Source organism: Neofelis nebulosa, chromosome 2 (genome assembly GCF_028018385.1).
Source record: "Neofelis nebulosa isolate mNeoNeb1 chromosome 2, mNeoNeb1.pri, whole genome shotgun sequence".
Classification (NCBI taxonomy): domain Eukaryota; kingdom Metazoa; phylum Chordata; class Mammalia; order Carnivora; family Felidae; genus Neofelis; species Neofelis nebulosa.
In genome coordinates this window covers 5,414,398-5,437,063 of record NC_080783.1, presented here as the reverse complement: position 1 = coordinate 5,437,063, position 22,666 = coordinate 5,414,398, and positions in this window count along the sequence as shown.

Sequence of the window (22,666 nt, the reverse complement as noted above, 5' to 3'; positions counted from 1 at the left end):
ATGAAAGTCCTCTATCCCCATAACTGCCGATGACCGACTTGTGAATTTCTTTCAGATCTGTTATCATAACATTATCTCTTTGTCAGTTTGGTTTATATCCTGTGTTCTAAAACAATGCTTTGTTTTACTTAAAAAATTTTTTTAACATTTATTTATCTATTTTGAGAGAGACAGCGAGCATGGGCTGGGGAGGGGCAGAGAGAGGGAGAGAGAGAAAGAGAATCCCAAGCAGGCTCTGTGCTGCCAGTGCAGAGCCCGATGCGGGGCTCGAACCCACGAACCGTGAGATCGTGACCTGAGCCGAGGTCGAGAGCCACACAGGTGCCCCAAATAATGCTTTGTTTTTCAGCGACGTCCGTTACTTTATCCAATTCTTCTGCTGAGGCTCTTGTTTCAATATTATTGGTTTTTGTTGTTTATTGGTTTTAATTTCCAAGAACTGTTTGTCTGACTGATTGTTTTCATAGCAGCCTGTTCCTGTTCAACGAATGTAGTATCGATTCCCAAAACGCTCTGAGGATATTAATGAGGATTCTAATGGGCTTCTCTTTCTTTTCTCTCCACCATCTTTTAAAATAGATCACGGGGCGCCTGGGTGACTCAGTCGGTTAGGCATCTGACTTTGGCTCAGGTCACAATCTCACAGTCCGTGAGTTCGAGCCCCGCGTCGGGCTCTGTGCTGACGGCTCGGAGCCTGGAGCCTGCTTCCGATTCTGTGTCTCCCTCTCTCTCTGCCCCTCCCCTGCTCATGCTCTGTCTCTCTCTGCCTCAAAATAAATTCACGGACTGCAGCGTTTGGCGCTCTGTCTTGGGGTGGGCTTGTCCTTGCCTGTAAAGCGAGTATTGGCCAACAGGGAGATTCTGCATAGTTGGCTTGGATGGGGAAGGGACTAGAGGACTGGAGATTCTCTTGGGGGAAGAAAGAGAGATACTGTTTACCCTGGGAGCAGAGTATGTTGCGAGTATGGGAATTGCTTGGAGGCCGTCTTAAAGCAGCTTGCTGGGCCCCTCCTGCTGAGTTACCGATTCAGAAGGTTTGGGGTAGAGCCTGAGAACCGGCATTTCTAACACATTCCCCGTGGTTGTTGCTGTGGTGGTCCAGGGACGGCACTTTAAGAAACCCTGTAAGGGGATCTGACGGCCGAGATTCCCGGCTGTTTACCCCTCCATGCTGACGTGGGGGCCGGAAGCCACTCCGGACGGGACCTCCCTCCTCCACAACCTTGATGTTCTCCTGAGGACCACAGACCTGCGGCAAACCCACCCACCCGCTCAGGGGTCTGGGGGTCTTCTGGAACCTCCCACCAACTCCCAGCCCCCACCTGCTCCCTGAGTTCCGGAGGCTCCTGAAAAACGTCTATGCAGGTTTCCTGCAGCCTCTCTTGGGCTGTGAACTCTTTCTGTTCTGACCAAGCTTGTCTGGTCCCATCGACTGTGTATCATTCATTGATTTTCAAGAACCCCTCATCTGTTGTTTTTCTCTCTTCTCTGTTTTCCAGCTTTGCCAGAACTCCTCCTCCTCCTTTTCCTCCTACTTCTTAACGTTTAATGTGGCCATTTCTCAACATACATGGAAGTTGAGAAAATAAAATGAGTAAACCCCTGCTAATACATGCATACGTACATACATAACCCACTACTAAATTTTATATGTTTCTGTTATTTAAATATTTCTTGTTGTTGGGGCACCCGGGTGGCTCAGTCCGTTAAGCTTCCAACTCTTGGTTTCGGCTCAGTTCATGATCTTATGGTTTGTGAGTTCGAGCCCCGCATCAGGCTCTATGCTGACAGCACAAAGCTTGGTTGGGATTCTCTCTTCCCCACCCCACTCCTCTCTCTGCCCTTCCCCTGCTCTCTCCCTCTCTTTCTCCCTCCCTCTTTCTCTCAAAATAATACATCAACTTAAAAAATTTTTTAATATCTCTTCTTATCTAAATGAGATCTGGGAAGGCAGATACATAAAGCAGGCATTCGATCTGCCCTCTGGAGCTGGCGGTCTCCTGTCATCTTAAATAAAGCCCCGTCCAGGCTGGTTTACAACACAACATTCCCAGCAATCTAGTCCTTCCGGTTATACGTTGTTTTCTGGAAAAGTCTTGCTCGTGTCACATATTCCACTTCACGTCATGAATCCATCTACGAATAAGCCAAATATATATACGGGGGCCAAATGGATGTAACAGGATATGATCTGCATTGTAAACCGCCACAAGCCTTTAAATCTTGAAGACAGAAGACAGGCTGATGGGTGTGATTATCTGCCTCATAGGAGGATAAGGTTTTGTTCATTTATGGGTGAAACTTTACCCTGGGTTCCATCCATGCTTCTACTCTGTACAGTCTCGCTACTTTTCTCCATCTGCCTGACCGTGGCAAGCCTTAGCCATGTTTGGATAAGTTTCTAGACGTCAGTGATTTACATAGGTGGAGATCAGCTACGCTGACTTAGTTAACACTCTTCTGTATATGTGAGAAACGCGTGTGGACGTGGGGAATAGGGATCTAGAATGCTCTGCCCCTCCCTGGCCAACACTAGCGTCTTCCAAGCATAACAGCAGTGTCACCAGGCGGAGCTGAGCGCCTGCTGTGGCCAGCGGAAACACAAAATGTCCCTCTGACCGCCTCTGGCCAATTTGTCTCTTCCAGCCGGTAAGCTGTGCCAGTGCCCTATTCTTTTTAATTAAATTTTTTTTTTCAAGAAAGAGAGAGGGAGAGCAAGAGTGAGGGAGAAGGGCAAAGAGAGAGAGAGAGAGAGAGAATCTTAAGCTGGCTCCATGAGCAGCACAGAGCCCAACGTGGAGCTCGATCCCACGACCCTGGGATTGTGACCTGAGCCCAAATCAAGAGGGGGACACTCAACCCACTGAGCCATCCATGTGTCCCGTGCCAGTGCCCTATGTTTTTAAAAATTGCAGGTTAACGTTTCTGCGGGGGAAGCGGGTTTTAAACAAGAGAGCTCGGCGGGGAGTGGATGGGTCTTCACCCGTGTCACTTACCTGTGGGTTTGCCCACCGTCAGCATCAGAGACCAGGATCTGCGCCTGAAAACAAGGGTCGCGGGGGTGGAGCCCCAGGTCCTGCCTGACCCCTCCCTGGGCCAGGCACATGGGAAAACCTGCCAAATGAGTCACTGGACCCCGGTTATCGTTTCTTGCTCTTTACTGCTTTTGCAGATGATAAAATCACACCTACAACTCAAAAAATGTATTCGATAGACAGTATCCGAGAGACACGAAAGTCGGTCTCTCCAGCCTTACATCCCCAAGGCAGCCACTGTTAGCAGTTTGGTAGGTTTCATTCCAGAACCTTCTGTGCCTATAAACCTGCTCTGTCACTCCCTTGTACCTTTTCTTCCTCTTGCCTATATTAAAAACATACGGTAGACATTTCCCCAAGTTGAGAGTTAAATTCTACCACGTGTGTCCCACAATTGCCGACTCGCCCTTCGTATGATACACTGACCCTAGCGGAGGACCCCTTAGGTCGTGGCCGTAAGCATTGCGCGAGCATATCTCTACCAGGAGTGGCGGCTCAAAGAACAACTCAATCTTTAGATCAGGGAGTCAAGACCCAATGCCCCCCAGCTCCTGCCCCTTTAAACCTTAGCACTTGAGGTGTGCCCCTTCCTGAGGCCACGCTGAGACCCCCTGGCAGGCCCAGCGACTCACCGCTCCGAGAGTGCCTGCTGGTTCCTCCACTTGGGCTCTGCTCTGCGTTTCTGCCCTGACGTGTTCTTTAAAAGTCAGGATTCGAAGTCGGGTGCCGACCGACCTCGAAACCCCCTCCCGTCTCATTCTCCAGGATTGCTGCTGTCGCTGCTTTCTTCCCAGTCTGGTGCGTCCCCGTGAGCGGCTGAAAATAGTCCTCGGCTCAGCCCGTGGGCCCGCTGCGGGACCCAGCCCTCACTCGGAGAGCCCTTCCCCGGGGCCCAGGCAGGCAAGACCCACGTCACCTCTTTGGCCCATTTCTGCCATCCTAGGTCCCCCCTGCCGGGTGGAGCGTCCTCCAGACTGAGCTCACTGCTGATGGAGGGCTTAGAATGCTGGGGAGAAAGAACTCGCCCTGGATGCTCCCAGGGCGCCGTGACGCGGGCCTAGTCTCTGTGCCCGGTGACCACTTCTCCACCGCAGCCAGGGAGCGCGGGCACTGGAGGTGGCCCAGCGTGCACGGGCAATGCAAGAAACAAGCCCAGTGCCAGCTGTCGGTTTCAAAAGGCGTCCTCCAGCCAGAGGAAGGAGTGTGTGCTTACGTGTGCATGTGTGTGTGTGTGCACATGTGCGTGCGCGTGTGTGTTTTCTGTTCCGCATCCTTCCCCTACCTGGGCATATCATCCCCACCACGTTTTCATGTCCCTTACGCCGTGGGGACGACAAACAGTGGTGAGCCGGTAAACGTGAACCCACCAGCTGCCCGGAGGAAAAGCCCCGATGAGCATTCGCTGCCTTCCAGGGTATAAATACTCCCACCGCGGCCAATTTGCAAGCTATCACTGTGACATCATTAAATTCGGAGTTGGGAAGAAATGCAAAGTAACCCCCCCCATTACATATATATCGGATTTCTGCCACACAGACGCAACAGACGTCAATAGCCTCAAAAGCACCGGCGTTAGCCGAAGAGGCGGGAAGTGGCGAGTTTTGAATGCTTATTGCTTCTTTTTAAATACAACTCATTTCTAAGTTTATATGCTTTGATTTTGAATAGCAGCTGCATTTAATAGCTGGCTCAAAACATTCGTCTGACTGCAGCAATTTGCTCCTAGAAACTCGTCCAAGCCGCCGAAAACTTGGTCCACCGCTGAGTGGCTCTCAGAGGGAAGCAAACCCCTGAGATTCACCGTTTCCTTAAACATTGACGTGAATCAGTTTCCCTCTTCGCTGCACGGGCGTGGGGACTGAGTGGCACATTCTCTCTCAGCCGTGATGCTGGACACCCAAATCTCAACTCTCCACCCTTCCCAACTGGACTTCTGATTCTTTTTGAGAGAAGGGGGGCAACTTCTAGAATGTTCTGAAAAGAATGATTCCGGGGAAATACTTGTTCTGAGTGCCTCTCACAGAGGTCAAGCTGAGCCTTAATTCTAGCATACAAATCTGCACATATTCCTTGTTTCTGAATCTCTAGAGTATCTGAGCAGACAGGTATTTGTCCGAGCCTCCACGAAAGGAAACTAAGACTCTTCCTTGGTCACCCCGACTCCCAGGGACATGCTTACCTGAGACCAGGACAGAGACCTCGCCGCCAGAGAGCAGCCAGAGAAGATTCCAAATGCGTTTTCAGAAGCTTTTCTTACGTAAACTTTCCATTCTGACTTCCAATAAAAGAGCCAGACTATCTCTTTCCACGAATTAGGAATCCAAATCCAACGTGTGGATTAAATCCAATACACCAACGTAAATCTTCAAGTTGGCACAACGCATGAATTCATCAACAATAACTGCAGAAGTCAACGGCCGTGCGTGTGATACAGCCCTCCTGGGCTTGGCCTCCCGGTGGTTGGACGTAGAAGCTGAATTCTCCCCAAACCGGCCTCTGTCTTTTGCTCCAGAACATGCCTCTCGCTCGCTGGCTCTTCTCACTCCGGGCCCGCTGCGTCCCAGTCCCTCCGATGTTGTTTGGGATCCTTTCCAGCACAACCCTCCAAGGACCAGCTATCTACTGGGGTGGGGGCACAAGGGAGGAAGCAAGTGCATTATTCCCTGATCACCGAAACGTACGCGCACATACACCAATGCACACACATATATACGCAGGCACACACAAACACGGACATTCACAAAGACGCGTATACAAACACACGCACACAGACAGACAAGACCAAATACACACACGTGCGCGCGCGCGCACACAGAGCTTATAATCTGTCTTCCAGGGAGCCTTTCAGACACCTAATTTCTTGCCTTAGCCCCGCCTACTTTTATTCTCCCAATATTGGTCAGCTTAACCAGCGAGGGCTTCCTGTAGTGATCTTCCCAATTCCAGGCAAAGACATTTCCACGCGTAGCTGGAAAGGTTTCTGGTTTGGGGAAGCATCACGCTGAGGATTGTACGCCCAATTAGGACGTGGGGGAGGGGGCAGTTTCCACACCACCAAGCAGGGTTCAGACACCAGCTGGTTGTCCTACAGTTCGACGCAGTTCGGACACTCTCTACCCGGGGACGACGTCAGATCCCACAGGTTTAGGGCTCGGTGCCCCCGGACTGCCCTCCACTTCAGACACCAGTCGTAAGCCCAGCTTGTCACCTGTGCTTCTGACCGACTGGCTACAGAGTGGAGGTCCCAACAACTCCATTCTTCGGTTCCATTAATTGACCAGACTGGCTTTCAGAACTCAGAGAAACATTGGATTTATCAGGTCACCAGTTGATTATAAAAGGGTATAATCCAGGAATAGCCAGAATGGAGGGCATGAACAGGACAAGGTGTGGGGAAGGGACACGAAGCTTCTATGTCCTTTGAGACCCCCACCCTTCCCACATCTCCACGTGTTCGCCAACCCAGCAGGGGCCCAAACCCTGTCTGTTTGGGGTTTTATAGAGGCTTTATTACATAGGTAGCACTGATGAAACCATTGGCCATCCACGATTCATCCAACCTCCCCTCTTGTGGGAGTGGGTGGGACAGAAGCTTCCAGCCCTGTAGTCACACTGTCGGTTCTCCAGCTAACGAGCCCCCATCCTCAGGGGCTTTCCAGAAGTCACCTCAGTAACCTACCAAAGGACACCTTTGTGACTCTTATCACTTAGGAGACTCCAAGGGTTTTAGGAACTTTGAGCCAGAACCGGGTAGGGATAAAATAGATACCTCTGACCACAAATCACAGCATCACAGCCCAGGTTGAGTGGCGGCCGGCTGGGCGTGCAACATGGGAGAGCTACTCTCATTCTTCTTCCTCCATCGCGTCTCGATTCGCAGAGGTGATGGAGTGATCACGGGAAGGGGGAGGCGGGGGGAGCTCTGCGTGGAAGGGGAACACGCACCTGCAGGCTGGCATTGAGCCTGAGTGTCAGCATAGAAGCACCTAGAACAGAGAAGACGGGACAGCCGTGGCAGGGACACGTGAGTGGCCGGGGCGCGGCTCACGTGCCTCCTGGTGGCATCCATGAAGTCTATTCGACGTCACAAGCATAAACAACAGCTTCCCTGATAAAGAACAGAACTGCTATTTTCTTTTTATTATTATTATTTTTTTTATGTTTATTCATTTTTGAAAGACAGAGAGAGACAGAGCACAAGCAGGGGTGGGGCGGAGAGAGAGGGGGACACAGAACCCGAAGCAGCTCCAGGCTCTGAGCTGTCAGCGCAGAGCCCGAGGCGGGGCTCAAACTCTCGAACCGCGGGATCATGACCTGAGCTGAAGGCGGACGCCCAACTGACTGAGCCACCCAGGCGCCCCGGGACTGGAATTTTCCAATTAATTACTTCAAAGTAAAATCACATCATGCTTCAAATTCCCAGAAAGGTCACTTCTCAGGCCTTCACCCCACGTCGCCGCCGATCTCCAGTCTTCCTTGTGCCGTGCGTTGAGCCGCGCACCTGTCCACGTGATTTATGATTCAAGGCTCCGGCCTTTTTATTGGCATTTTCTGAGCACCTGCTGTAGGTCAGGGGCCTTGCACGTTGACCTCTTTCCTACACAACCATTCCAAGTCGGTGAGGACTGGTATCATCCTGATAGCCGGGGCCTCAGAGGCTAGGACCGGCCAGCAGACATCACGGGGTCCCTTGCACTGCCCCCTACACTGGCCACGAGCCGGAGAGCTCTGTCCCCTCAGGCCCACCACCTCTGGGCCCCGCAAGGCTGCCTGTGCATCAACCTGGGGCTCTGGTTCAGAGGGTTAGTGACTGGGGCAGCCAGCAGGGTGTTAGAGGGGGAGAAGTTGGGGTGTTTATCTCCCCAGAGCCCTCCCTGTGGGTCCCTTCAGGTTGACGGTCGCTGCTCTTCTCAGGGAAGTTGTCTTTACCTGTGCTCCTTCTTCCAAGTTCTGGCAGCCGCTCCCCGCACCGATCCCGGGGCCTGGAATTTGTCAATACCTTCGCGTCCCATTCTTGCCCTCACTCATCTCATTTTTTCCGGACCCCATTCCCACCTCCGCCCTCCTCATTGATATCCCCATGCCTGGAATGATCTTGCCCTCATGTCTGCACTTGCTGGGTTGTTTAGTCTGGGTTATCCAGGGCTGAGCACGGTTCCCAGCGCGGTGGAAAACCAGAGAGGACACTTTGCGATGGGGCAGCTGCAGAGTCACCTTGCAAAGGGTGAGAATACCAAGAGGAACGAGGGACAGTGGCCCTTGGTGGACCCCCCCCCCCCACGGGGTGGACAATGGTGGAAACCAGGGCGATCCAAGAAAGTGGGGCTCATGGTCTCTCCAGAAGCAGAAGGACCTTCCGAGTCCTGAATTCGTTCCGGACTGGCCATCTGTGCCTCCTGGGTCCCCACGAGAGATGGTTGGACTGTTGCTCCTGGACAAGAAGCTCCTGGCCCGTGGGGAAGATTCTGTCCGTGTCGTGTCCCCATTCGAGGTCACTGGAGGGGTCTGATCAGCGAAGGCTTATATCACCATTGCTTGTAAGTGTCATGTGACCCTTTGTCCCCATGTCCTGAGCTTGCTGTCCGGGTCTCTCGGCCTCCCGTCTCGGAGCAGCGATTGACGGCTGGAGGAGGAAGTCCAGATTCCTGCTGAGTGTCGGAGGAAGGCAACCCGAGATCCGGAATGAGTCACAAAATAAAAATATCCGCACGGGCAATGCAGATGCACGGTACCCAAGCTGAAAAAGTGCAGGAGTGCCTTTAAAAACGCTACTGTGGCCAGAAGTGACGGCCAGAAGCAGCTTCTGACCACACGCTGCCGTGTCTAAGAATGCACTGCAGAATCCGAGCCGCAGGCTTCCAGGGAGGTGAGGGGCTGGAAGGGCACCCACGGTGGGGCCAGAGGCTGGGGGTGGGGAGAGAGGGGTCTCAGCAGCCGGAGGGTCCCCTGCACTTGCTTGCTCTAAAATTACCCTCAAGCACAGGCATAAATCATCCGTGTTTTCTCCTCCCCGCCCTGTGGTCACTAGATGTCACTGCAGGAAAAAATCTGCCCGGGAAACTGATGCAAGGGCCAGAGATATTAATGTTTGGAGCCTACGGAAGTGGTTGCCTTGGCAACAGGGAGCGCGTGAAAGAACTTCCTTCTTTGCCGACACCAGCGGCTTCCCAGGGATATTATAGTCAGCGCTGCAGACAGCAGATGCTGTCGGGCACCGAAGCCCGGGTGTGGGACCCAAGGGACGGCCCAGGATGGGGCAGGGGGGTGGGGACCAGCGGGCAGACCCATGGACAGAGGGCCTCTGGCAGTGGGAGCGCTCAGTAACCTGTGTCGATTGTAATGCTGAATTCCAAAGCCCCCAACCCAAAGTGCAGGCGTGTCCCCGGATGTCATGACTCTAACAAAGACGCATCCTTTGGCGCATTCAACCACGGATGCAGAAGGCCCGAGAAGGAGCGGAGCCCAGACAGGTTCAGACACTGAACCGTGACCGAGGGGCGGCGCGGGGCAGAGACTGGGCACCTGCCACCAGGTGCCACCCCCTGCTTTTCCACTTTCTGTCCCCCCTCTGCGGGAGGGGGACTGTACCCCAGGCTGTGGGCATGGGAGATGAGGGGGGAGGAGAGGGCAAAGGGGAGGCTGGGCTGGTCGACCTTCCACGCCAGTCTTGTCTTCATTCAGCCCCGACTAACCAGCTAACTGATCGGCGGGGCCAGGAAGGGGCAGGCACAGATCCTGTCGCCTGCGGGACCTCAGCCCCCAGTAAGGCGGTACTGCTCTCCGCCCTCCCGCCCCCTTCTCCTCCTCCTCTCCCGTTTCCCGAGGTGCCAGTGCCCTTGAACTGCCCTCTGCCTTTTCCAAACGTCCACACAACAGCCAGCTTCCTTCCCCCTCCATCAGAGCTGGCTCCCGGACCCCAAGGACCTTTGCATGTTGGAAGCGATTCGCTCACTAGAGCCCCAGGTATAACCCTTGGGGGATACCAGAATTTAAAGGGTAGCTTCCTCTCCAGATGCACATCCGGTGGCTAGAACGTATGCAAGTGAGAGCAAGGAGGATTCTAGACCTGACTCCATCCAGAGCTAGGAAAATCAGGCATCTTCCCCCTGGCCAAGGGCGTCGGGCAAGGTCTGGTAGGAAGCCTCAGGTGCAAGGGGGTGGGTCAGATCCCAGCCTCCGGGTGGGGAGGGGCTGGGTACTCAAGCAGCTTGCCAGAAGAAATCATACCCTGGAGAGCCGAAGACAAATGAGAAAAAGACAAGAGGCGTGGGTTTTGAAGACCGAGGTCCACACAGACTATAAGGTCCAGTCCGTCCGTGTCCAGCCACCCTGCTGTCGGGTCTGGATCACACCAAGGCCATGTGGGAGCCATGGCCAGGGGCGCAGGAGAGGCAGGAGGGGCTGGAGGCCCTAGGCGCTGCTCACATCCCCCCAGGGCCCCTGGGGGGCGGGGGAAGGGGACAACTTTCAGGACCAGCCGTATTTTTGCGTTTCTGTAGTTTCATTCTTCTACAAAAAAACACTTGTTACTCATATTATTTTAAAAGTATGAAATCGGGGCACCTGGGTGGCTCAGTCGGTTAAGTGTCCGACTTCGGCTCAGGTCATGATCTCACGGTTTGTGAGTTCGAGCCCCGCGTCGGGCTCTGTGCTGACGGCTCGGAGCCTGGAGCCTGCTTCCGATTCTGTGTCTCCCCTTCTCTCTGCCCCTCCCCTGCTCATGCTCTGTCTCTCTCTGTCTCTCAATAATAAATAAACAGTAAAAAAATTAAAAAAAAAAAAAGTACGAAATCATTCTTGGGGCACGCTGCGAACAGAAAAACAAGCTGGTCCCCAGCGACTTCACGTATTTGTTTTATCTCATGCTTTAATGGTTACCAAATGTCTATTAACTACACGGAGCCACATCAGCCACATCGGCTGTGGTTAAGACAACACGTTTTGGGCTCCGTTTCAGACGTGCGTGCATGATGAGGACGCGGCAACACGCTCAGGGGGGAGGCCTCGGGTCCCGCCATCAGATGGGTCTTGTAGCCTCGGCCTGGCTCGCCAGCTGTCACAGCTCAGGGAACCTTGAACGTTGCGACGGGAGAGCTAGGCTTCGGCTCTGCTGAGTGTCCCCGGCCCTGAGCAGGAAGCTTCTCTCTTCGGAGCCGCTGGTTGATTCTCCTCGCTGCCCCCCAGGCCCCCAAGACGTGCGGCCCGTTGTCACCCGCATGTGCTACAAAAGGGGCGGGCTCTTTGTAGCTCCGGGGGTTCCTGCGGCCGGTTCCAGAATGTGTATGTGGCAGGGGGCTTCCTCATGTCAACAGGCAATTCTCAGACACCAGCAGGTTGAGGGCTCTGTCTTACCAGACCGCCTCCACCCCGCACCCCTGCCCGCTTCAGCCACCAGGTGCCGGCCCACGCGGTGGCCTGTGTTTCTGACCTACCGGCCACACATGGGCGGTTCCAACAGCCCAGCCTCGGGGTTCAGACACCAGCTGCGAGTGTAGGCCGTCACCTAGGCTTCCGACTGACGGGACATAAATCAGAGGTTCCCACAACCCGTTCCTCTGCTTGCAGTGAATTTGCCAGAGTGGTTCACAGATCTCGCTAGATCACAGGTTTCTTATAAAAAGATCGAACTCAGGAACAGCCAGATGGAGGAGACACAGAGGGCGGGACGTGGGGAAGGGCGGGGAGCGTCCGTGCTCCAAACACTTTCTCGTGTTCATCAGTCTGGAAGCTCTCGGAATCCTATCCTTTGCTTTTCTTTGGAGGCCTCATTACACGGGATTGATTAAATCATTGGCCTTCGGTGACTGATCCAAACTCCAGGCCGCCTCCCCTCCCCCGAGGTCAGGGCGTGGGATTGAATGTTACAGCCCTCTAATTAGTCTATTGGTTCTCCTGGCAACCAGCCCCTCAGATGCTTTGCAAAGGTCACCTCACCAACATGACAAAAGCCACCTTTATGCTGTCGTCACTTAGGAAATGCCAAGGGTCTTAGGAGCAGTGTGCCAGAAATAGGGACGAAGACCAAATACGTATTTCTTTTGTCTCTAAGTTTATTTATTTATTTTGGAAGAGAGCGAGGAGGAGAGAGAAGGAGCATGAGCAGGGGAGGGGCAGAAGAGAGAGAGAGGGAGAGAGAGAATTCCGAGCAGGCTCCACACTGTCAGCCCAGGGCCAGACCCAGAGCTCGATCTCAGGAACCATGAGATCCGGACCTGAGCTGAAATCAAGAGTCAGACACTCGACCGACTGAGCCACCCAGACGCCCCCCCAAATACATATTTCTTATAAATCACAGTATCACCCAGCCAAATACCATCCACGATAAAGCAACACACGCAAATCAGGAAAAGACGCCGCGTTTTTGTTTTTGGCAAGTGCCAATGCCTCCGGCAACGCTCGCCTGGAAACGTGCTCATTGTGGAATATTCCACCTGTACTTAAGGTGCCCCCCCCACCCCCCAGCACAGGAAACCACAGTGCCCTCCATCCTGCAGGCGCCGTGGGCCAACTCCTTCAGGGTCTGTGCACCTTGCTTGGCTGCCTCTGTTACACCTTCCGGCCTCTGCCTCAGTGATTCTCAGAGGGCGGAGACAGAGGACTGAGGGTTGTTAGAAACTGAGGGTCCCGGGTCCCGCCCCAGCCCTACTGGTCAGCGTCTACGGCTTCACACGGAAGCCTGAGAAACGCCGGTGTTCGCCGGGGCTTGCAGACTATGGCCCGTGGGCTAAATCTGACCACCACCTGTTTCTGTAGGGCCCACAAGCTAAGGATGGGATTTCTGTCTTTAAATGGTTGGTGCTATATGGGGCGCCTGGGTGGCGCAGTCGGTTGAGCGTCCGACTTCAGCCAGGTCACGATCTCGCGGTCGGTGAGTTCGAGCCCCGTGTCAGGCTCTGGGCTGATGGCTCGGAGCCTGGAGCCTGTTTCCGATTCTGTGTCTCCCTCTCTCTCTGCCCCTCCCCCGTTCATGTTCTGTCTCTCTCTGTCCCAAAAATAAATAAAAAACGTTGAAAAAAAAATTAAAAAAAAAAATAAATGGTTGGTGCTATAGACTGAATGTTCGCGTCCCATAAAATTTATATGTGGAAACCTAATCCTCAACGTAATGGTACTTGGAGGTGGGGCCTCTGGGAAGTGATTAGGTCACGAAGGCAGAGTCTCGCGAATGGCATTAATGTCCCTTAAAAGAGAGACCCCACACGATGGAATATTACACAGTCATAACGAAGGCAATCGTGCCATTAGTGACATTACGGACGGACCTGGAGGGCGTCGCATTGAGTGAGATAAGTCAGACAGAGAAGGACAAACAGCATCTGATCTCACGTATATGTGGAATCTAAAAAGAAAAACCCCAACTGATAGAAACAGGCTAGAAGAGTGGTCACCAGAGGCGGCAGATGGGGGAAGGTGATCAAAAGAGAAGAAATTCCAGCTATAAGATAAATAACCCCTGGGGACGCAATGCGGCACGGTGACCCTGGTTAGCACTTTTGTGCTGTAGGTCCGAAAGTTGCCAAGAGCTTGGGTCTCCAAAGTTCTCAGCGCAAGAACAAAACATTGTAACCACGTGAAGGGATGGATGTTAGCGAAGCTTCTTGTGGCCACCACTTTGCAATACACACGTATGTCAAATTGTTACGTTGCTTACCCGAGACGAACACCAAGTTCCATGTCAATGACTGTCTAAACGAGACTGAGAGAAAGAAGAATGGAGAGCCCAGAGGGCCGCATGAGGGCACAGGGAGAAGACAGCCACTGATGAACCAGGGAGCGGGGTCTCACCAGATACGGAACGCGCAGGTGCCTTGATCTTGGACTTCCCGGCCTTCGGAACAATGAGACATAGACTGTTACTGTCAGCCACCCCGACCCGATGGCATTCTGTTAGAGCAGCCCCAACAGACCAGAACAGCTGGAAAAGAAAACAAAAGAAGAAAGTATTTCACGGAGTGAGGATTATATGAAATCAAGTTTCAACATCTATAAATAAAGTGTTATTGGAACACAGCCACCCTCACTCCTTTATATGTTTCTATGGCTCTTTTCACACCGCAACCACGGAGTGGAGAGTTGCACCAGGGACCACAGGTGGCCCACAAAGCCTGAAACGCTTACTGTCTTGTCCTTGGTGGGAAAGCTTTGTCCAGCCTCGATCTGTAGGATCAAATGCTCTCGACTCATCTCCCATTTCCCAGGATTTTCCAACGCTTGTTCCCAGGAAAGCATAAACATGGCCTCCTCTCTGACCTCGTCACCCCATCTTACATCCTGTGTGACTCCCGTCCGCTTCCCATGTCCCCACCCCTCACCCTGCCTTGCACTGTGCCGAACACGGAGCCCTCCTCTCCTGAAGACTTGGTGGGTTTCAGTCATCGCCTCCATTTCTCCTTTGCTAAACTCTGACGCGGCCTGGCCACCGGGACCGCATAGTTCGGCGTGACCCTTGACCCCTGATTCCACTTACGTCTGTTTTTCAGGACGGCTGATCTGAGCGCCATCTTCGTGACGCGAGGATTCGCGGAGCTCTTGGCCCAGAAAAGGCACTCCATAAACTCTTTGCTGAGCCAATGACTGAGTTGATGGGCCATTAGATCGAGTCCTGGGTTCTTTTCATGGCCCCCAGCACAGCTATGGGTAGACAGTTTCTAATGGAATGATTAATTGATGAATTGACTTTCCTTCAAGCGGTCCGAAATGCCTCGTCTCTCTTGTTCACCCATTCATTCTCCACGTATGTATCGAGCATTGATGCTGTGCTAGTTTCCAGGGTTACAAAGATGGATGGGGATAGAACACACCCGTTGCTGTCCTGCCAATCGGTAAGACAGGGAGGCATGTGCCGTCAGTGCCGGCTTGTTGGCTCCTTTGTGCTTACACAGAGATCTCTCCACCTGGCAGGCCTCCCTGGGAGCCCCAAGTACGCACAAAACACACCAGCTTCCAGACCGAGGGACGTGGTAGGTGTGGTCCTGCTCCCACCCTGCTTTACCTGCATTCCCGGCACCAAGTTCCCCGCCATGGCTCAGGACCAGCCAGAGCCACTTGGAGGACATGGCAGGTGCTTCCAGTTCCTTGCTGGAGTTTCACAGGGTGCAGAGGTCTCCCTGAGGGTTACCTGAACTCCTGGGATGCTGGATGCTTTGCAGCCGGGAGCAGCGTGATAAGGATCCTCTTCCAGTGAGGAGTGAGGCCATGCTATCCCGTGCCAGGATCCCAGGGTGTCACAAGCTGCTTATATTGAAGTCTTAACCCCCAGGACTTCAGAATGGCACCTTATTTGCAGACAGGGTCATTGCAAAGGTAGCTAGTTAAGCTGAGGTCGTCCTGGAGTAGGGTGGGCTCCTGATCCAATATGACCAGTGTCCTTATCAATGAAGGAACTTTGGACCCAGAGATGTACATGCAGAGGGAAGACGGTGTGAAGACACAGGGAGAGGACAGCCACCCACAAGTCGAGGAGGGAGGGAGGCCTGAAGTGGCTTCTCCCTCACAACCCGTGGGAGGAACCAACCCCGTCAATGCTGCGACTTTGGACTCCTAGACTACAGATTGTGACACAATGCGCTTATACTGTTGAAGCCAAGGACACGGTCCTCAGAATCCCCGCCCCTCCGGACCAGCCAGATTTGGCTGTCTGGTCCAACCCATCCTGCCTGGCTCCTTCCCCTTTGCAAGGAAGCCCCTTCCCACTGGCTCTTTGGGCCCCCTCCACCCACAGGTACCTGGAGGGAAGCCCACCCATTTTGCCCGGCCAACGGAGGCTGGTCTGGGCCCTGGCAGAGGGCACAGGGTGAGCCTTTTCCCAGGTTGGCCCTCAGTCCCCTTGCAAAGGCCACTTCGTACTGGTAGGCTTGCTCCCGTAGGCCAGACCCCAGGAAATGGGCCATGGAAGGGGCGGTTCTCGGCTGGGCTACTATCTTACATTGCCCCTGTTCCCTGGATATTTGTGTCCCTCAGAGCACGGAGGCCCCACGGCTCACAGACCCTCTGTCTTTTATGTGGAGGCTTGTGTGTGGCGCCTGAAGGAAGAGTGAGGCCGCCTCATCCGCCTGCTTACTACTCGTGCTTCGGAAGGAAGTCCTTGACGCGAGGGGCTCAAGGCAGGAGCGCCGTCGCCCCCCCCCCACCGCCCCCCACCGCCCCGTGGGCAAGGCCAAGTTAGGCCACTCCTTGCCACCAAATCTCGGCCTGCTCCTCAGCAGGGAACTCCCTGGAGCAGGCAGAAATGGAAATGAAAAAGGCGGTGAGCAGTCCCCCGCCTACTCATATCCTTTTACCTCTGTCCTAGAAATCCGACACTTAGGCCAAGAACGGTATTTTCCCTTCATCCCCCGAGGCCTCTTAAGGCAAATTCTCAAGGCCTCGGGGCCTTAGTGGGCGTCTTTATTTTCCCAAGGGCGCTGGATCTTTTAAAGGTTACCCCCTGGTAGCCTGAGCATTTTCTGCTGATTGGAACGAAAGCGAACTTCTGCAACATTCCACAGTATCTGTCTCCCACGACAGGTTGGGTCAAGGAGGAGAGTTAGCAGCAAATGCCGACCCCCTGGGAGGTGCCATTAAGGCAAGCGAACACCCCGCAGACATGACAGGTGGGAAGGAAGGAAGGCAAGTTTCGCTTCCGTGTGAACCTGCTCTCCCGAAGGGGGCAGGATACTCGAGCGATTGGCGGTTGATAGAAGCCGTCTCCTAAGCCCTGGGGCTTTCATGTCAGAAATCCCACTAATCATCTCCCACCCGTATGGAGTGAAGCCTGGTCAACAGCATTTACTGCTAAGGATGTTATTAAAAGTCAAACCGGGTAACTCCTGCCAAACCCCAGGGGGAACGTTGCAGGGAATGAATCATTCTGGAAAGATCCTGGGCATCTGTGTGCATTAACCACAAAGAGCCATTAAAATGGGAGCGGTGAGGGGAGGGACCCATCCGAGACGAGATGCTGGCTCCCCTGGGGCGCCGGTGCCTGGGCGCCCCCTGCGGTCCCAGCCTGCGGGCTGTCCTGTCCCTCTTTTGATCATTGCAGAAGAACAAGCAGACCCCTTCTCCGCAGTTCGGGTGAGGCTGTGCTGTCCTTGGCTCAGGTGACTTGTAAGGCCCCTCCAGTGGCCCTCGGGCTGAGGCATCAGGGCAGGGACGGCAGCCAGGACGGGGCTGCAGAGGAGTCTCCGTCCTGCGCCCCTTCCCCAAGTCCCGCCAGGCTGGTGGTGGAGCGAGGGTAGTGATCCGCTTCCTGGCCTCAGGTCCGGAACTCAATTCACCAAGACAGTTCAGCTTGGCCTCTCCTTCTGTGTTCCCACCAAAGACCAGCATTCCCGGTGTTGCTGTCTAGATGATGCTGAGTTTGGGCATCGGTCTGCATTTAGGATGTCGGGCGCATTACTTAACCGATCTGAACCTCAGGTTTCTCGTCTGTCAAAGGGGAATGATCCCCTTCTGGTTGCAAAACAGAGCCTCATTTAGGTCACCCCAGAAGAGGTAAGGAGAGCCTTTGAAGAATGGCAAGGATCTTGAACATGGGGCCATTTTGCAAAGAGACTGGATTGTGGTAGGCACTGAGGAATAACTCTAAGGGACCTCCAGCTGAACCGCTGGCCGGCCAAGAACACTGGGGAGGTGTCCCCAGAAGCGGGTAAGCCCCATCCCTCTATCATCAACATGACTCAGCTAATTTCTCTGTGTGTCTTTCTCTATTCCATCGGCATTCCTGGAAAAACACGCTGTTGGACTGGGAACCACCATTTCCCCTGTTTGGTCCTTTTTGTGTGAAGCTACATTGTAGGGCGGGGGCCGGACGATAGGTTACCTGACCTTGTGCCACATGCCTGTCCATGTTTTAATCAGACTGTAGAGGCCAAGGGCAGTAGGAGGTATCTCATGCTATACCCTCAGCAAGTGTGCGGGCCGTGCTTCCCAAACACACCCTGTCATAAGAATTGACATGTCTTCAGAGGCAAAGGAAGTAAGAGCAAAGATGAACTACTGGGACCTCATCAAGATAAAAAGCTTCTGCACAGCAAAGGAAACAATCAACAGAACCGAAAGGCAACCATCGGGATGAGAGAAGGTCCTTGCAAGTGACATATCAGATAAAGGGTTAATATCCAAAATCTATAAAGAACTTCAAACTCAACACCCCGCCCCCCCGAAAAAAAAAAAAACAATCCAGTGAAGAAATGGGCGGAAGACATGAATAGACACTTTTCCAAAGAAGACATCCAGATGGCCAACAGACACATGAAAAGGTCCTCAATATCGCTCATCATCACGGAAATACAAATCAAAACCACGATGAGATACCACCTCACACCTGTCAGGATGGCCAACATGAACAACTCAGGCAACAACAGATGTTGGCGAGGACGCAGAGAAAGAGGATCCCTTTTGCACTGCTGGTGGGAATGCAAGCTGGTGCAGCCGCTCTGGAAAACAGTCTGGAGGGTCCTCAAAAAATTAAAAATAGAACTACCCTACAACCCAGCCATTGCACTGCTGGGTATTTAGCCAAAGGATAGAAAAGTGGTGATTCGAAGGGGGCACATGCACCCCAGTGTTTGTAACAGCGCTATTGACAATAGCCAAACTATGGAACGAGCTCAAATATCCATCGACTGACGAATGGATAAAGAAGATGTGGTATATAGATACAACGGAGTATTACTCGGCAATCAAAAAGAATGAAATCTTGCCATTTGCCACAATGTGGCTGGAACTGGAGGGTATTACGCTAAGAAAAGTAAGGCAGTCAGAAAAAGAGAAAGATCACATGATTTCACTCACATGTGGAATTTGAGAAACTCAACAGATGAACGTAGGGGAAGGGAAGGAAAAATCAGATGAACACAGAGAGGGAGGCAAACCATAAGAGACTCTTAAACACCGAGGACAAACTGAGGGTTGATGGGGGTGAGGTGCTAAGAGGGCAGGAAAAATGGGTGATGGGCATTGGGGAGGGCACTTGCTGGGATGAGCATCGGTGTCGTATGATGAATCACTGGGTTCTGCTCCTGAAGCCAAGACTGTACTGTATGTTATCTAACTTGAATATAAATAAAAAGGAAAACAAAGAATTATTACGAACATCCAGGCCCCTGCCGTGGAGATTCTGTTCAGGTCTGGGTGGTCTGAAAAATCTGTAAGTTTGGTAAATAACCTTCAAGAGCTTTTTACGACTCCCACGCAGGACGGGCTTCGTGGATGTGTGATCAGCACAGTGGCACCAGGCCCCCCTTCAGAAGGGCCCACGCTTAGGGTTTAGTTCTCCGGGCTGCTGTCTTAGACTTTTTAATCATTTTTTCTGTGAATTTGTGTTTTATAAGTAAAGTTGGATGGGATAAGGGGGCATGGCCCCGTTATTTCCCTGCTCCCCCAGCTCACTGTCCCGGGTGCCCCAGGTCTGGGTGTCCCAAACCACGGCCACCATCTGCCTGGGACAGAACCATCAGTGTTTCAGTTGCGTTGGCGGGGGAAGGCCTTTGCTCTTGGGCCACCCTCCACCCCCGGTGGGGGTCTGGGCACGACCACACTGGGGTCAGGGTCGCATGTGTGCCCAGCAGCGTCTCAGGACAGAGCATGATGGGACAGAGGCCATCTCTGTCCCAGATCGGCAGGCCACATCACGGCGAGCAGGTGACTTGGTGGAGAGGCCTCTGTTCCGGGTACGGAATGTTCTCCCAGACGGAGGCTGCCCCCTGTGGAGGTGCCCGTCCACCGTGGGCTAGGGCAGCGGTCCTGGGGAAGGGAAGATGGCAAGAGTCCTTGCTTCCGGCAGAGGCCCGGAGCCTGTGCAGGCGGCCGGCAGCCGGGAAACACCAGAACGACGCTTCCCTTGGGGTGCGGGGAGGACACAGGGTGCCCGTGGGAGTCTGCACTTGCCCTGCCAGGATCCCTAATGCCCCAGGGACTGTCACATTAAATAGCAGATAAGAAACACCATGACAAACCAAGAGAGAGACTGCAGAAGAAAGGAAAACAATTTATACCTCTGTACCTGCAACACCACTTTCCCCCCTAATAACGAGGGGCCCCGTAAATAATGTAGCTGGCCCTGCCCCAAGTTTGGGAAAAAGTGTCCTGGCCCAGAGGTGTCTGGAGTATCAGAAACCACCGCAGTCGGATTTAACGGTCCAGGAGGAGCCCGGGCATCAGACTGTGCTTTAAGCCCCCAGCGGATTCGGAAATGCAGCCACGTTTTAGGGGGCAGCGTGCTGGTCTCCCGAAACTTCAGCCTGTGCACCGCTCCCTGGGAAGGAAGGGGCTCACTCGGTGGGGGTGGGGCTGAGACCGGGCCACTGAGTGCATTTCTCACAAGTCCCTTGGCGGCCCCGAGGCTGCCCGGTCCCCACCACCCCCCCCCCCCCGACCGATTAAGAGAGCGCGTGGGACCTGCGTCCTCAGGATGTTTAAAACTCCCCTGGAAATTCCACATGCACCCAGGATTGACACCTGCCCTGGATGATAAACGTCTCTCTCGCATGGGGCGACTGGGAGGCCCGAGCGAGACCACGGGTGCCGAGAGTGCCTTTGCCCCTCCCCTCCCTGGCCTCTGGAAAGCTCTTGAGCCTGGCCCAGGCATGAGGTCAGTGTCAGAGACTATGGCCCACACACCTCCATAAAGGAAGAGTGAGGAACCAGCACAATGGCATGGAAAAGAAGGCCAAGGTGAGCTTTGAACCCTGCTGGGCACCCCGGGAGCCACGAGGCTGCAGGATTTCGTGTCCTTTATCAGGGCAAGACCGTGCGGCCCCCCAGTCCGCTCCCTCCCCGGCCAGCTCGTCCAAACACCAGTCTGATGATGGGAGTCAGTCCCAGACAGAGCAGCGGCCCTCACTTTACAGCACGTCAGAAACCCCTGGGGGACTGGTCGATTAAAACAGGCCTCAGGCTCCACAGGAGAGTTTCTGACTCAGTACGTGTGGAGCGGGGCCTGAGGATTTGCGGGTCTATACAGTTCCAGGTGGGGCTGATACAGAACTCGCCATCAGGCGGACCTGAGCGGACCCTCGGCTCCCTTGTTCCGCCAGCTTGCGGGCCGAGCACTTGTGGGTTTAACCACGTGCACTCATGCGGTCGTCCATGGCCCCACAAGCCGATGTGTGAAATGCTTTGGGACACAGTCCCCAGCCCCGAACTGCCTGCAGGGAGCCTTAGCTGGGCCTCCCCGACTGCACCCCGGAGGTCCTGACATTCTGCTCATAGAATGTTTTCAGAACAAAGACACCTCGGACCCCCGATCTAGGCTCCCTCCAAGTGGCGGGAGAAGCCAGCCTTCGTGGGGCAAATTAGCAGGAGCCTCCGCGGACACCTGCAGGGCCCCTGAGAAGGTGCCTGCTTTCACCGCGTGGCCACCCACATTTGGGAGTGCTCTGGGCCCCCTGAGGCCTCGATGCTCTGCCTCCCCCGGGGCGGGCCTGCGGTCACCCTCCGTGGTTCTGCCTGGGGTAGCTGCGGCCCTGCATTTCGGCGGCTGTCTTCGGAAGCCTCTGGAAGCAGCTCCGAGAGGCATCGAGTGACCTTGCTGTCTTCCACCCGGGGCTGTACCTCCAAGCCCCCAAGATTCATTCCCACCTGCAACTGCCGAGCCTTCTCCTGCACATTTCCGCTTCGTAAGGAAGCGGATTATAGACGTGCTCCCGCGCTGTGCTGACCTGACCGCCAGCTCCCCGGGGCAGAGGTCCTGGGGCCGGGGTCCTCCCGGAACAGGCGCGTGGGGCCGTGGCTGGCTCCCCCTGAAAGTGCCACAAAGGACCACCTGGCGGGCAGCTTGCCGACCGGTGGGCATCAGAGACAGCGCCCAGGCCCGGGAGGCAGGGCACCCGTCCGCGTGGTCCCCGCATCGCTCTGAGAATCCGAGCTGGGGGTGACCTCTGACTACCTCGGTGCCCCACGCAACGGGATCATACAGCACTCGTCTCTCCGTGACTTGGCCCAAGGTCCTCAAGCTTCGTCCACGCGGTAACGTGTGACAGCACTTCCGTTCTCTTGAAGGCTGAATAATACTCCCTTGTGCGCACCGAACACATTCCGCCAGCCATTCATCTGGCGACGGGTATTTGGGCCTCTTCTACCTCGCCGTTCTCGTGGATACTGCAGCCGTGACGACTGGTGTGCGAATATCTCTTCGAGGCCCTTCCTGGAACCCTTGTGAATGTATGCCCGGAAGGGGGACTGCTGGGTCGTATGGCGGTTGGACTGTTAACCTTCTGAGGCCCTGCCATGCCGGACCCCAGAATGGCCACCAGCCTCGCACAGGGTTCCCGTGTCTCCACGCCCTCGCCCACGCTCACCGCCTGTTGTTCCGATGGCAGAGCCATCTTCTGAGGGGGGAGGTGGCATCTCGCTGTGCTGGGATCTGCGTTTCTCTGAGGCCGAGGGATGCTGAGCAGCCGTGTGTCGTCCCTGGACGGGCACGGTTCCCAGCACGGGGATGCAGCCCAAGGAAAATGAGCTTTCGCCCTCCCTGGGCGTCCACGGTACCGGGCAAAAACAAGCCAAGGGTGCAACCGTGCTGGAGGGTCACGCGGCGACAGAGGCCACAGCGAACCTCCAGGTGGGGCTGGTGGCACAGGCGACCCTGGGGCGGGAGGGGACTCTGTAACGCGCAGGCGTCCCTGAGGAAGTCTGCAGGGGGAGCT